This window comes from Manis pentadactyla, chromosome 7 (assembly GCF_030020395.1).
Source record: "Manis pentadactyla isolate mManPen7 chromosome 7, mManPen7.hap1, whole genome shotgun sequence".
Classification (NCBI taxonomy): domain Eukaryota; kingdom Metazoa; phylum Chordata; class Mammalia; order Pholidota; family Manidae; genus Manis; species Manis pentadactyla.
The window spans coordinates 96,156,257-96,172,538 of NC_080025.1; the positions used below are offsets into that span (position 1 = coordinate 96,156,257).

The 16,282-nt window shown below is 40.9% G+C and overlaps 1 long non-coding RNA gene across 1 annotated transcript; it reads left to right on the plus strand.

Moving 5' to 3' along the window:
* The first annotated feature begins 300 nt into the window (after positions 1–300).
* LOC118908025 (uncharacterized) lies at positions 301–15,686 on the plus strand. The gene is made up of 4 exons (XR_005023061.2): positions 301–441; positions 4,843–5,001; positions 6,604–6,761; positions 15,363–15,686. It is a non-coding gene; the product is annotated as an uncharacterized LOC118908025 (long non-coding RNA).
* The last annotated feature ends 596 nt before the right edge of the window (positions 15,687–16,282 follow it).

The window sequence follows — 16,282 nt, forward strand, 5'->3', positions numbered from 1 at the left end:
AAAAATTAACTTGAAAATGAGCAAAGATTGACACTCCACACTGGTATGTGTAGCATAGACCAGAATCTACTGTCAGAGAGATTTTTGGAGTGACTTAAGGCAATCTGGGAAGGGGCAAAACAAATGGAAATCCATCGTTTCCATTTATTCTCAAATCCTAAAGATACCCTAAAGAAGTGGCCATCACCATAGGATCAGATATGAGAGGTAAAATGCTGGAAGAGAAAATGCTGAAAGAAGGCATTTGCAGGAGGCAACTGTTTTCTGTTTCAGTTTTGCATTTGTCTTTCTAAGGCAGCGCAGATCCTCCCTGAGAAAAGAAAGACAGATGGGATGATGGAATTCTGCGGCTGTGTTTCCTGGAGCATTTACTAGAGAAGTTATGACTCTTCCTAGTTACTGCTGGATATGTACTTAGAATACTTTCTGCCATGACAACAGGTAATTCTCATAATATTTCAATCTCTAACAAGAGGGCAGAGATTATGTTTTTTTAGCTTTTCTGCCTTCCAGTTTGCATATTAACAATCTTGTATAGGTACTAGCTGTTCTAACTAATTGAAGCTGCCTTGCTTGAAGTCTACTTTACTATTGTTGGTTTAAAAATGATTAATTTTTTCTTCTCTCTGGACAATTCTGACATCTTTCTGGGAAGGGCCTTATTGCTTCAAGATCACACCTTTGGTTCACATTAGGTATCTCTGTAATCAAACTAGAGGTAATATTGATTTTATCTTCAGAAACATATCAACATGTGATTTCTTTTTTCTTTCTGGTTTAATCATAGAATATGCCCAGGAATCAAGCAATATTTCTAGAACAACAGCCCTGTGGCCAGCACCATGCTAGCTACATATATGGAGGGAAGCATCCATTCCCTCAAGAGGTTCAGAAACTAATTGGGAGAATTAAAACAATCACATGTGAAAACAGGGAAAACTATTCAATAGTTGCTAAGCTCTACTGTGTTCTTCGGCAGAGATGGAAAGATGTATAAAAAAATGACTCATGTCCTTTGTAGCTGGGGAGTCTTTTTAGAAATTGTTTTTGAAGGCAAGAGCTTATAAGACTTTCAGAATGTCAGAGGAGGAAAAAACTGAGAATTGGAATTGTTAAGGAAGACATCATAGCTAAGGTACATTTTGAAGGATGAGAAGGATTTAAATGGAAAAGCAATGGTAAGGGAAAAAATAACAGAAGCAGAAATGACTAGGGCTGCCTAATGCACAATGTTAGAGGCAAGCGTTGAGGTGACAATCTCTACGAACAATGCCCTTCAGCATTTGAAACTACACAACATGTACAACCATAACCACTGGCCCTGGAAACAATTGATTTTTTTATGGTAAATGGAAATCAAAACACGTTGAGTAGTGAAAAACGAGAGTATGCTGGGATGTGTGGGACAGGCTGGAATATGGAGGGTCTCTAAAGTCAGGCAGAGGTCACTGGAAGGCATGTGGCAAGCCATAGGGAGCATGGCATGTTTCTGAGTTGGGAAGGGACATGGTGGAACAGCCACGTTTGGGGTTGGTTGGTCAGGAAATAGGAGGCAGAGTTGCCTAGAATATCAAGAATTAAGTTCAGGGAGGCTAGCTTGGAAGTATTATAGTGCCATCAGGTGAGGTGATGGCAACTTAGGCTATCAGCTAGGGAAGACAGAGTGGAGAGGAAAGGAGGAGGTGAACATGCCGAAGCAAAACCCAGCAAGATGATACAGGGGAGATGCAGGCAAAGATGCGATGCACTGTTGATGAGCTGCCAAGTGGAGTTTTGGTGCTCAGAGCCCTTGTCTACAATAATAAGATGACGTCAGATCTTCAGTCTGATAAACTCACTCACCATTATAAAAACAAAAAAAATAAATAATAACTTTAGGAAACAAATTCTTGGAATTTTATATTTGCTGTTCATTGCTAACTCCATCTGCATTAGGGCCAAGCTAATATTCCAACAAGTTGTTAGGAGAAGTTATCTTACAAAACATGTTTAAACAAAGGATTAAGACCCTTGTCATTTTACAGAATGACCTACTTTAAAGGAAGTGCATTTGGATGTAATGGGTGGATTTATATGAGCTAGTAGATTTACCCAGAGCTACTTGAAATCTTCCCTCCATATAATACATTAATTAATAGGGAAGAATTTTCTAGATAATTAGATGGAGAATAATATGAGTGCTACACACTTTTATTATTTCCTTTTTACTAGTAAATGAGCAGACACTAAATAAGGTGACTGGGAAGCATGGAGAGAGTCAGCCCTTCAAAACCGTGGTTCTGGCCTTCAGCCCCGTGCAGGAGACCTCGTAGCACTGACTGCTTGTTAAACACTGGACCCCCAAATGTTTCCTATAAGTCCTTTAAGGCAGCAATGCTTCTTAGGATTTATGCACTGAAATAAAAGATTCATGAAAGATACAACTAAGAAACACTTCTATGATAAAAGCTTCCCCAAACAGGCAAAAATAAATTGCTTTACCTGCAAAACCCTGAGGAAGGGACACACATCGTAAGGTGAGGCTCAGCTGATCCCCTCATCTGGAGCCTTATGCCAGATCTGCCCTCATGCCACAGCCATGGGGCGCAGGTGTAAATAGTTTACAGAGGGTTGCGGGAGCCCAGAATGCTGAAATTTACTGAATGTGGATGATATTAGCATTGTTCTCAGTAGTTGCTGAGACCACCTACACCTTTCAACCTTCACTCCCTCAGCCTGTAAGTAAAGAACAGGCTTAGGTCAGTGGTGCTGTTTTGGGGGAAGTTTTATTGAAAACAGATCAGCTTGCATTGCTCCTAAGAAGTTTCCTTCTGTCACAGTCTGTTGAATTCCTATTCAGAATCAATCCCCTCACCCCCAGTCCATGGACAAATCAAAGTTCACAGCAGTTATTGTAGCAGTCCCATAAGGAAATATCTGGCTCAGCCACAAAACAACCTATTAAAATCATACAACAGTGAGGCAAACACACCTACCCAACATATGCATGTGATGTAAGAGCACAAACTAATAAAACCTAATAAGCAGGTGAGGGTGGATGTAAAACAAATAACCAATAAGCATAGAAAAATTTGGGCTTTTGTGTTTATGGAAGAAAAAATGCAGAGAGGTTGATTTGATGCAAAGGCATTTACACAAGGCACAGTTCCCTGCAAGGAGAAGCTGCAAGAAGTTGTCCATCACCAGTGGAAGGACTACTTACCCTGTAAAGAATTCAGTGCAGTGTCAGCTCTTTAAATTCAAGTCCACAGCAGCATCTTTAACTCTGGAAGTTTCATATACACACATAGATAGCCAGAAAGCAGATTGTTTCAGTTCTTGTTCCCCCAGAATCACACCCTGCAATAAGAACTCTAGAGCAAAGAGTAGGAAATGCTTCCGGAACAGTGGTAAAGGAATGGAAAACTTCAACAGGAATAGGAAGGGAGCCAATAAAAGGTGTATTACCAAGGACTCAGGGAGCTGCATCCTGCGGAGAACTCTGGAGGCAATGTAGAGCTATTGGGGTTACCCATTTGAAGGTGAGGAGCTGGGGTATTTATACTCCAATTCCCATCAGTCTTGAGGCATCAATTCTCTGGTGCTGCCTGTCTGCACTGAGCCCTGACAGAGTAGGTTGCAGCCACCAAGAAAAACACCTCCACACACACAAATACAATGCTGGCTGTTTAAAGTCTGCCTGGTGTGTGCTACAGGGTGAGTCCTGAGGGCATGTGGGCAAGGCATGAACAGGATCTGCCACACAGGTGTTCCCCAGCAATCTCCTAGGTATTAGGCCAGAAGACAGAGTTTTTTGGTAAAGATGGCCTTTCTCCCAAAGGACATTTTTCTGTCATTTACTTCAAGCAGATGCTCATTTCTTATTTTCTGAAGTTGCATGACTAAAAAGAGGCAAATGCCTAAAGAAAGAAGCATGTATTCTCTGCTAGGGCTGCCATAACAAAATACCACAGGCTGGGTGGCTTACACAATAGAAATTTATTTTCTCACAGTTCTGGAGGCTGTATGTCCAAGGTCAAGGTGACAGCCAATCTGGTTTCTCCTGGGGCCTCTCTCTTTTGCAGGTGGCCACCTTCTCCCTGTGTCTTTGGATGGTCCTTCCTCTGTGCCACCCTTTCCTGGGGTCCCTTGTATGTCCAAATCCTCTCTTCTGAAAGGACACCAATCAGATTGGATTAGGGCCCACCTGTATGACCTCAGCTACCTCTTTTAAGGCCCTGTGTCCAAACACAATCACATTCTGAAGTTCTGGGAGTTAGGGCTTCAACATGTGAATATTGAGTGGGGGGGGGCGGAACTCAGATAGTAACAAAAAGTATTTAGCATATTCATCATTTAGATTAAATCACTATTAAGTGATTCTTGTAGATTAGGTAATTATTCCCACTCAGAAGATGAGAAAACAGGTTTAAAGAGGCAAAGTAGCTCTATTTTTAGTTCTTTATTAAAGCAACTGACTCTGTCTCCTAACTAATGAGTATAAAGACAAGCATCAACTATACTGCAATTTTTGTATTTAATTCAGTAAATACTTGAAAGGCAAATCTATTAAGCACTGAGTTCAGGCTTTGGAAAAGATGGGGTCATTAGTAAGACAGTGTGCTTGTCCCAAGAGGCTGACCACATAGGGTAGAGAGGAGAGATGTACTAGGAGTAGATACGTAGAACACAACCAGCTGTAGTGTCAACAGAGCCTCATAAGAACTCAGGCCAAGAGGACATCAGTCCTAGCAGAGAAGACGCAGGAAAGCTTGAGGGAGCAGTTGGCACTGGCGCTGGATAAAGTGTGGTTTGGGACCCTGAAACGGGTGATTCACCTCCTCTTTCTGCATTCTTCTACAGCATGAGCTCAGTAGAAAATTAGAGCTGAGAATCCAGGAGCACTTCCACATAGAAGGGTGATATTTGACATGAAGTACTTCGCAATCGAGACACAGCATTGTGGAAGCCAGTGCAGCAGAGGCAGAAGATGGAGGCGTGCGGGCTCAGCAGGAACTGCAGGTGTGTGCTGCTGACATGCAGAGCACTTTAATTAAATTAGGTGTCAACATCTTAAAAATGGGAGATTTCTCTTGAAACTCCAGCTTTTGTCGCCCTGGACAAATCAAAAGCCCTGGCCACCCTCCCCTGCACATCTGCCCCATGTGAGAGGCAGCTCTTCTTTTGCCAGGTTACACTGTCTCTGGTACAGCCCTGTCACTCCTATTGTCTGGCACCAGCAAACCTCACTCCTTTAAGTTGCCTGCCAGGCCCCTGTCACAGCTGGGACTCTGTCACTTGGCAGAGTACCAGCTTGATTCAGAGGACTACAACAGTCAATAGGATCTGTGTTAGAATCTTGGCTCTTCTAGTTTCCTCACTGTGTCATCTATTTCTCTGAACCCCAGTTTCCTCATTTGTCCATATAATGGTGTGTTCAAGTCTACAGCAACCACCTAATATGTGTGATTTGCTGAGCACAGCCCCTGACCCATAGAAAGCTCTAAGTAAAGCTCAGCTCTTATTATTGCTACTGTTCCAGGGTTTTGTCAGTGTGTAAGTTTTTGGATAATTAACTCCACTGGACAAAAATGCTAGTGGAAAGGTGTTCTGTAGGACGCTTACTCTTGCATTGTTCCAAAAGCAGTTCTGCAACCCAGACTCAGCCTGGCTATTTCATACATGTGTCATTGTTCAAAACAGGTACCAAGAAAGTAGTCTAGAAAAATGCTCCATTGCAAATGGGTCAGTGGCATCTCTTTAGCAGGCCAGGTACAAACATTCCTCCTTAGGAAAGCAAACAAACCACATCAATCTCTATCATACTAAGGATTTATGCCATGTGCACATTAAATCTAAACAGAACTCTGTTCTAAGAGATTAGATTGTAGGCATCAAAATGCCCTTTTATGAGAATACTTTAGACAAGATACAGGACAGTAAAAAGGTATTAATACTTCTAACATTTACATGAAATATATACATTATATATGTGTATATATATATATATATATATGTATGTATATTCATAATTATTCCTCAGCTAATAATAACCTGAGTTTACATTCCCTGGACAGACAGGGACTGACTGCATGGTAAGGGGAGGAGGGTGATAAGGTGTGGGCTACCAGATTAACCCATGAGGCATTTTGAGTTTGCTTTCAGTAAATCCTACATCGGATCGTGGAGACGGTCTCCCATGAGAAGTTGTATAACCGCAAAGTGGCTGGACTCAGGCTGGTACCTCCTCTATTCCTTTCCCTACCATAGTGTGGAGGCTGAAAGCAGGGAGCAGACTCTCTGGTTTCAAATCTACCCCTGATCAAGCCACCTACCTTATCAAACCTCAGTTTTCCTGCTTAAAAGAAATATTCAGTGACTACTTCTTATATGGGATTGTTGTGAGGATAAAATATGTACAAAGGGTTCAGCACAGTGCCTGACATACAGCAAGCACTCAGTGATGTTGGCCCTCTATATCACTAATTAAAGGTGGGTCTATTGCCCCTTCAAACAAAATGCCCATACATTCACCAGAAGTGGAAGGAATTCTGTGTCTCTCTTGAGTTTACTGTCATATTTGTGCCCGGAAAGGAGAAGGCACACTTGTTTTTCCTCCTCCAGGGAAATGCAGATTTGTGAAGGTGCAGAAGCTACACAGGGAGTTGGCCTGCAGGGTCCAGATACAGGAAGGATGGCAAAGAGGACAGAGTTGTAGCACCGAGAAAACAGTCATGGATGACCTGGGGAGAGCGGGAGAGACAGAGGAGCTTGGTGGTCATGTGAGTCTTTCCCTTCATCCCTGTACAACACCGGAAATAAAAATGTCACTGTTACTGAGCATCCAAGGCTTCAGTGGGTGTGCTCTGAGGAACGGTTTTTTGCATTGTTTTGAATCATTGAGGTAACATTTATTTATAGGAAGGATGCAGTTGGATTAACATTTCTGCATCTCCTCTACCAGTAAACTTTCAGATCAGGTACAGTTAACCAGACTGAGGGCGATTTTCCAAGACTTAGAAATTAACACAATGTACTTCCTTCATGAGCAAGTTTCAGTATTGCCATATTCTGGATCTATAACCAGACATGGGAATAATAGGTCCATGGAGACTCTGACTATTAATTCCCCTAGTCCACTTGTCTGCTTGCAGAGTGCCCTCCCTGTCATCGTCAGGATGTACAGGCCCTGGGGTAAAATTCTGATGGGCCCCAACAGACAAGTGTGCTTAGCTAATGATTCTCCTGACCTCTCTCTTGACCCATGGACTCCTGGCAAATTCTGTGGGTGAATGTTATGACTGACACTAATTCATACAGACTTTAAAGGGGTCCTTTTCTGCCTTACAGCCTCTTCTCAGGAGAGTAAGGCAGAGGAGCCATAGCAAGAATGTACAGTCAAATAGAATACCAGGGAAATCTAACTTGGAACAAATGGATGGTCATGGCGAAGCGCACTGTTACAGGGCTGAATTAAGATGTCAGCCACATCTGGTATAGTGCCAGAAGAAGCTGTCTCTCTGCTGGAAAACAGCTGGGGATTCAGTAATGAAAGAGAGCCTAAGAGGCCGGGTGGACAAGTGGGGCAGGTGCCTCAAGAGACAATAATTAGCAACTAGAAGCAAGGGTGGAGGTGAGAAGCAGTCTAGGCATTTGATGTGTTTGCCTCCTCCTGCTGCTATCTGAAATAGCGCTGATGACCACTGTGCTTGAATCTACAGTGCTTGATTAGCTTGTTCATCTAGAAATGACCATTTTGAGGACTTTTATTATTGCCTTACATTCCCTTAATACAAGGTGCAGGCATGGGTTCAGCTGTTGCCTAGACAGCGTCCTGTCCAGTGTGGGGGAAGGACTGAAGCCTGGATGTCTGAGAATGGTAGGAGCCTTTTTATACAGTTCCGGGAGAAGGAGAATGTAAATTCATGCCACTTGCTACAAATTCAGTAAAGCTGAACATTTGCATTTCCTTATGAAACATGCTCTTGACTTGATCAAATGAAAAATGATGTGAACTGCCCATGGATTATTTATCCAAGCAGCGTATGCTCAGAGTGTCTGAGATTCTGTTATCATGAAAGCCCCTGTGGACCTCAGGCTCCTTTTCTCTGAATTTAAATAAGCCCAGTGCCTTTGCATTTGTCCTTATAGGTCATATTTTGGAATGACAGAATCATCTTAGAGGCTCTGCTCTGGGCCCTCTGTTAAGAGGGGAGGCCATGCCAATGGATGAGGTCCAGCTCCTATGTCAAGGGTCAGCAAACTACAGCCTGCCACATCTAGCCTGTCACTTGTTTTTTAAATAAACTTTTATTAGGACACAGCCATGCCCATTCATTATGGATTGTCTATGGCTGCTTTTACATTATAGCAACAAGCTGAGTGATTGCAACAGGGACCATCTGGCCTACATGGACAAGAATATCTTCCATATGTCCTCTATAGAAACAGTTTGCTGACCCCTGCCCTATGTCATGGCCTCTTCTCCAGACTCTACTGGAAAGCCTGGTAGAGGGCAAGATGGAGGAGGATACATGACCTAAGTGGGGTCCCTTGCTACTCCCTGTGCTCAGGGACCTCCCTTCTTATCTCTGTCCTCACTTCTAACACAGGAACCACAAGGTTTTATTCTGCCTTTATCTTCAACCCTCAAATTGAGCATCAGTTATTCTCTTCAGCTCACAGCACAGCATCCTTGCTCCATACCTGGTCCTTGCTTAGTTTACTTTATGTAACCCACTCAACTCTAGTCTCCCTTCACACACCCCAGTCCTCTCCCCACAGGCATGTCACTCTTCAGTGTTTGATATTCATGCACCCTGATCAAATGTGCAACGGCATTGGTGTTTGTGTTTTTAATATACATAAGCAATACTGTGCTCTCAATCTTACTTTATTCTTTTTCACTGAAACCCATTTTCCTTCAACACCATGCTTTCAGATTCCTCTATGATTGTGTATATCTAGTTCATAGTTTCTAGTTATATCTCAAAATTTTTAGGGCAAAAGGACAGTTGATTGTTTTATCAAAAGTGTGGGGAACTTTTGGTGTATGCATTCTTCCCAACACGTGTGTCATAGCAGCTCCTCAAGAAAGATACACTTCTTTAAAAAGAGCTTGCCACACATAAAATACAACAGGGTTTATGCCACTCAAAAGGGTCCCTGAATTCTTCATAAGCCCTGGTGTCAAACTGAGTTATGGGGCAATGTTTCTGATACGCACTCGGCATATTCTCTACTTAACCACCCCTCAATAAACCCTTACATGCTAATTTGTGGCCAGCCATTCCCAGCCACACATTGGCTATATTGGGTTGTGAGTGAAGGCAGCCAAGGTTTGGGGTTGCTCAGAAGATAGAAACTCAGATAGGCCTATCCCTAAAGAGACAAGAAAGAGTCAGAACATGACTATTACCCCCAACAGCTGCCGGATTAGCTCCATTACCTCCCAGCTAGTTAGAAAAACTTAACAGGACCTTAGTTCCTGCTTCCATTCCCATATCACGCACTATGTAGAAGGGTGTGTTTGGTTCATAAGTCTTCACAACCCTTAGGCTTCCCAAGCTCTCAGGATGTGGAGGGCTGGGTGAGCAGGGAATCTCAGCAATTTGCAAGGTAAATGGTGTTCAAGGCAATTACTTTGCATTAGACTCAAGGGGAAAGTACTCCACTTTGACCAATCATTATTCCCACAAAATGTTATAAAGCTTTTCTTGACCAAAGCTTTTAATCTCAGCTGTCATGAACATTCATGTTGCTTTTTATATTGTTAAAAAGAAGCACTATGGACTGCATTGGGGTATGGGTGGGGACTTGATAATATGGGTAAATGTAGTAACCACATTGTTTTTTCATGTGAAACCTTCATAAGAGTGTATATCAATCATACCTTAATTAAAATAATAAAAAAAAAAGAAGCACTATTTCTTTTGACATTTGATACTTTTCCAATATGAGAGTAGGCAATAAATGGCAAACTAAAACCAGGGATTTATATGTACATTTACAGTAATGTTTGAATTACAATGATGTTGATATTACAAGCCTTCTAAAAGAGTTTTAGAAAGCCTCTGTGGCCTACTAATGTACTATTCAAATCAGTACTATTTTCCCACCCCCTAAATTTAGGACATCCCTAATGTATATGTAGGGCAGGATCTTGAGAGGGAGCAGTAGTGAATTAAAAAGGGGACTGATCTGTTGCAGGATATTGACGGAGGGATCTGTTTCACTAGCCCAGAGGGTAGAAGCTCTCGGGAGGATGGTGTCAAGGGACTGCAGCACAGGGCTTCAGCATGGGCACAGTTGTCTCCTAAGTGGCCTTTATGGGGTCCAGACCAATACCAATGGTAACTCTGTTAATTAACGAAAAGTTCTTGATGGCCCATAATTTACTGCTTTTGTTCCTAATCAGTACCTCCTTCACCCCCATTTCCCAAACTTGTAAATGGAATGAAGGACCTGTAATTTTTTTATCTGAACATTGTTGCCCCACCAAAAAATAACACACACACACAGAATTCAATCTTCTCAGAATAAGCTAACATAGGCCAACTCTCTGTCTTTCTATCTCTTTATGAATCTGACTTGTATCTACACACATCTCAGCATTGCAGACAGACAAGCAGTCTTTTCCAATTTGCTGCTAACAAAGGTTAAGAAATTTAATCTGGGGAAGAGTTGTACTTCAAGTTTATAGCTGAAGAGACTGTATACTATTTAAGCTGAAGTGGTTATGAGGATTAAAGAAGGTCCATGAAAAGAAAAGTCTAGAATGTATCAGGGGAAAACATGAAACATAACAAAATTCACTTAAAAATATTTTTTAAGTAAACAGAACAATGAAGATGTTTCACACAGGAGATAACTATTTTGTCAGTCCCAATTAGGATCTTTTTTTAGCCTTGACCAAGAAGCTGTTTCAATGCCCTGCAGAATCCAAGCACTTCTGAAGGACTTCAGCAGTCAGCTACTGACCTTTTTGCTCAGTGGCTGCTCTGCTAAGAAATCTTCCTCTTCTGCCTCCATCCCCAACACACATTCCAGAGTTTAACCAACTTTTGCAATGAAGCCTAATGACCTTGCTCCACTGTTTGTCATCTTCCCACCCACATTCAAAAGACACAAAATGTCAACTGTCTTTTTTTTTTTTTAGAAAGCCAAGGAAATTATAACTTCTCCTGCCAGCTGGCCTAATGAACAGCAAATTTTTTAGATCTTAGATGATGGGCACAAGAGAAGTACCAAATAGTATTCTCCTACCTGAACAAACTACCTACAAAATAAGCTGCATCTTTTTAAATTAAAAAATACACAGCATCTAAAGTATCTCAAAAAAACAATTTTAATTTAAAAAATAAAGTCTTAACTTATGAGTCAGAATTTTCATGCAGTAAAAGCTATAAATATACAAGCTCACTTTTCATATTTGCTTTTCAAAATGTACTTACTGAATTCATTTATATTTACATGTTAATGCATTTTTTTAAAGGAAATAAGCTGCTACTCCCCCATTACCTAACACTTTCAGATTTTGAGTTGCAAAGAGTCTTTTAAAGTTCTCAAGGCTGTACTATACTTCAAAAGGACTGGCCTAGATTGGAAGGCAACATGAGAGACATTAAATCATTTCTGTCTTCATGCTTGGTGACGCTGCTTGGACTATAAGCCACTAGGCTGTTCCATCCTCCTCCTCTCTTCTTCCCCATTCTGCTTTGTTTATATTCCAACTCCTTAGTTTTCCTGTCATTACCAAGCTCTGTGAAAAGAAATAAAATATATGTCCAAAATTTACAAGCGATGTATGGTTAGTATACTGCTTGGAGTGGGTGGAGGGGGAGAGGTTTCTTTAGCACTGACTACTATGGACCAACTACTTCCTGGCTCTGATTTAACCTTTGCTCTTAAGGGTTACTAGCCCATAACTTCTATCAGGCTCCCAGCTGTCCCATCCGGGGTAGGGTCCAAATGTCAGAGAAACTCAAAACCCATACTGAGTTCATTAGAATATTTCCTTTTAATAATCCTTACTCAAATTATTTGCCATCAGATATGGTGATGGAAAGGTGGTAGCTAGAAACCAGTTCTACATTGCAGTACTGAATGGATCCCACCTCCCTTAGAAATCAATGTCTTTAATCCATTAATATCTGACAGTGAATTACCTTCAAAGTGTGCTGGAATGTAAGCTTCCAAGAAGGCAGGGATTCTTATCTGTTCCTTCACTAATTTATCCCAAGAAAACAGAATATAATCCTTGTACCTGTTAAGTGCTCAATAAATATTTTTGATTGAATGAAGTTAGAAGATAAAGTTCAGCTGGGTGTATTAGGAGTCTGGGTTTGGGAAGTGGGAATAAGCAGGCAGTTAGAATCAACTGTGGAAAGAAATGCCCTGGGATCCTGATAGATATTAATATCCTGACAGGGTTTGCTTTTCAAAGGAGTTAGATTTTCATTTTAGATGTAACTGACTCACAGAAATACTGTCTGGCAAAGGAGAGGTTATAGAAGCAAAAGCAGAAACATTTTAATCTGCATATCTGAACTTTTCTAATTTTAAAATCCAGCTAACGCTGGCCTTTTCCTAATGTGCAGAAAATAAAGTTAGTGAGCATTGTATTTCCAACTTTGAGTTTTTCTTCAAAAACTTTTTAACTGTTGTTACCAACCACAATTTGTGCACATGAGACACAAACATGCAGTGGCTTCGGCATGACACCCAGGCTCTGCCACCAGAACATATCTAAGAACCACTGCAGAGCCCCTTCTGTGCCGTCATGAATCTCAGACCTGCAGAAAACTAATATGCAAATATGTAAGGGTATATTGTTCTTCCTGTTATAAATCACTTGCACATTATTCTCATTCAAACTCAGGTTTTATAATTTCAGTATCATCCTTAAGCCTCAACCCTTGAAATAAATTGTAATTGAAGAGACAATTTACAGAACTCCTCATGCACTTGGGTCATTAAGCCTCCTTCTCAGTGCAAAATTTTGCTTAGAACAATCAGTGTCAGGACCAATATGGATGCCCAGGTCTCTACAAATAACAAAGTTGTAGCTACTAATCAAGTGTGTAGGTCTCTGTGATGAGAAGGATCAGACCTTCGAAGAGGTGTGGTGACAGTCTGATCACAGCCTTTCTGTTACCTACCCTTCCTTCTCTGCCTTTCTTTGTGGGCTGTCCTAAGTCCCTGCAGAAGGTCTCCATATTGCCAGCTTTCTGATTTTCACCTTCCTCCAGAGAACATGTCAATATACATAAAGGTTCTAATTTTTAAAAGAAGAGGAGGAGGACTTTTTTGTATGAAATTCAATAGTTTAGTGGCCTGGGTTTGCTGGGAGTGGGAAGCCCATTTTAATCTTGTACACTGCACTCCTCCAAGTTTTCATGTCTTCCTTTATAAGTGAAATGCAAAGCCCACCTAATGCTTTTTTTTAAATTGTGGTAAAATACAAATAAATTTACCATGTTAGCCATTTTTAGGTGTAGAGTTCAGTGGCATTAAGTACATGCACATTATTGTGCAATCACCACCACCATCCATCTCCAGAACTCTGTCATCTTCCCAAACTGAAACTCTGTAGTCACTGAACAATAGCTCCACAATGCCCCCTCCTACCAGCCCCTAGGAATCCCTCACTTACTTCATGTCTCTGTGAATTGACCACTCTGGGTACCTCATACAAGTGGAATCATCCAGTATTTGCACTTTTGTATCTGGCTTATTTCACTAAGCATAATATCTTCAAGGTTCGTCCATGATGTAGCATGTGTCAACATTTCATTTCTTTTTAAGACTGAGTAACATTCCATTTTGTAGATATACCACATTTTGTTTATCTATTTACCCATTGATAGCATCAGGTTGTTTCTATATGCTGGCTATTGTGAATAATGCTGCTATGAACAGTGGTACACAAGTATGTGTTCAAGTCTTTGCTTTCAATTCTTTTGGGTATTATACCCACTAGTAGAATTGCTGAATCATATGGTGGTTCTATGTTTAATTTTTTTGAGGAACCACCATACTATTTTCCACAGCAGCTGCACCATTTTACATTTTCACCAGCAATGCTGAAAGGTTCCAATTTCTCCACATCCTCACCAACAATTGTTACTTTCTGTTTTTTTCAATCATAGCTGTTCTAATGGGTGTGGCTTGATTTGCATCTCCTTGCAGATTCGTGAGGTTGAGCAGACAATTGCTTTTCATACCAATAAAAACCTTGCTGGTTGGATAGTCAAGCACTGCCTCCCATCCTATATGAGCCTGTACCTGCTCCACTTAGCTTCCCACTCTCCAGTGTCCTGCTGGTATTCCTCTCCTGGCCACCCATTGGTTCAACCCAGCAGAAGCCAGAAGGCAGAGAGGCTTTTGATGAAGCCTTTACAGATCAGCCACCTAGGATGCAAGCTAGGGTAGACTCCTGGGAAGATGGTATGTGGGAGGGCAAACAGAAACTGTCTACCATTCTAATATTTTAATGACTGCTTTATTTTCATCATAACATCTAGAACAATGATGGGCTCATTTCAGATCATAAATGCAACTTAGAAGCTTTTTTCCTGATGTCCTAAAGCAGAAGTTGGCATTAAGTTTGCAAACTACTTATTTTATGTACAGCTTCAAATAGTTAATATGGCAAACCAGTTATAGACCCATTACTGCCATGACAGATAATCGTTTTGCCTTTCTGGCTGTCACAAGGACCATCTCATTATCCCCTCTTCTCACCACCAATGCACAGGGTCAATTCATGGATAATTGTTGAAGCTGGATGATGGATACATAGTCTACTTTTGTGTATATTTGAAATTTTCCCTGATGAAAGTTTATTAAAATAAAGAGACCAGGCCCTACCACTGACCGTGTGATGGGAGGGACCACCCACAGTATTATATATCCTTCTGTTTTTTTGCATTGGGTAATTGATTTGGAATTTATGGGTAATTTTGACTGGATTTTTTAATCTTTTAGTTACATAGTTAATTAATTCTGCAATGACTAATACTTAAGGCATTTCTATGTCAAGGACATATAGACCAATTATATTATAGGTCTTTTATATGGTCATTTTAAAACCGTGCCTCTTATTTGGTGAGTATACAATATAACATTTAGATAGCATTTAAATACCTTCTATAATTACACTGAGAAATCTTTCCCAGTGTTACTGAAATCAGTTGCAAATTTTGCTTCCAGATACATAAAGTACTAGAAAAGTAGCCAAAAAGAGACATGGACTCAACATGTGCTGCCAAAAATAATAATAGAATTTCAAATGTTAAATAGTTTTTTAAAAAGCTCTTCTCTGGAATGAAATGCATTTACTCAAGTTGTTTTTCCCTTCCTCCTCCTGCTTCTCATTATAGACATGCCTTCTTGGCTGACTTCCTGATCGGTTGGGGAGCCCAGCCCCACTGAGTCAGCTGGGTACAACTGTCTCGTATGGATGCATGGAGCTGGTGGGAACCAAGATGGAGAGTGGAATAGGGGACTGAGCCCTTTGGGATATTTTTAATTGGGAAAAAAAAATGAGCAGAAATACTGAGCTGCCATCTCGAGGGCAAGTTTATTGCCCTTTACCTTTTTGTAGGCACCATGAAATATACTTGATGACTGAGACCAAAATTGGCCTATTTGCTTTGTTTTTTTGGTGAAAAGAAAAAAGGATCAAGGATTGACCTCTGGTTGGCATCTTGTTTCTCAATGAACAATTTATTTTTCATTATAAATTATTTTTCAGGTCATGCAAGGGGTAATGGGGAAGAGTTACCCTTTCCATCATCACTCAGAAAAGTGTATCAGGACATTTCATTCCAAGCCATCCCTCTGTCTGACTGTCCCTGTCCACATGCTCAAAGGAAACTTGGCAAGGGGACCAAGACACAGTATTGGGTGTAGTGATTTCCCTGGTCCCCCCAGTTCAGTCTGCACTCAGCGAGTGTGGACCACTTTGTGCAGAACACCAGTCAGTGCTTTCCTTTAGGGAAATGCCCTGAAATCAAGCCCAGATTTCAGTCAGTTTTAGAAAGAGACATTTAATGCCACAACTTCCATACAGTCAACACTAGTGCCTGCTTTTGGAAACTTTAATAAAAAAATTAAATTAGACAATGTATGCAAAGCCCATAGCACACATTTCTAAAGTCAGTAAATGTTAGCTCTTATTGACAATTATCCTCACCATGAACATGGCAAACTTTGTTCTAAATCACTTATTCATTCATTTAGCACCTAATTTGTGTCAAGCACTGTTGTTGATCAATAGAACATAGTTGTGTGTGAGGCC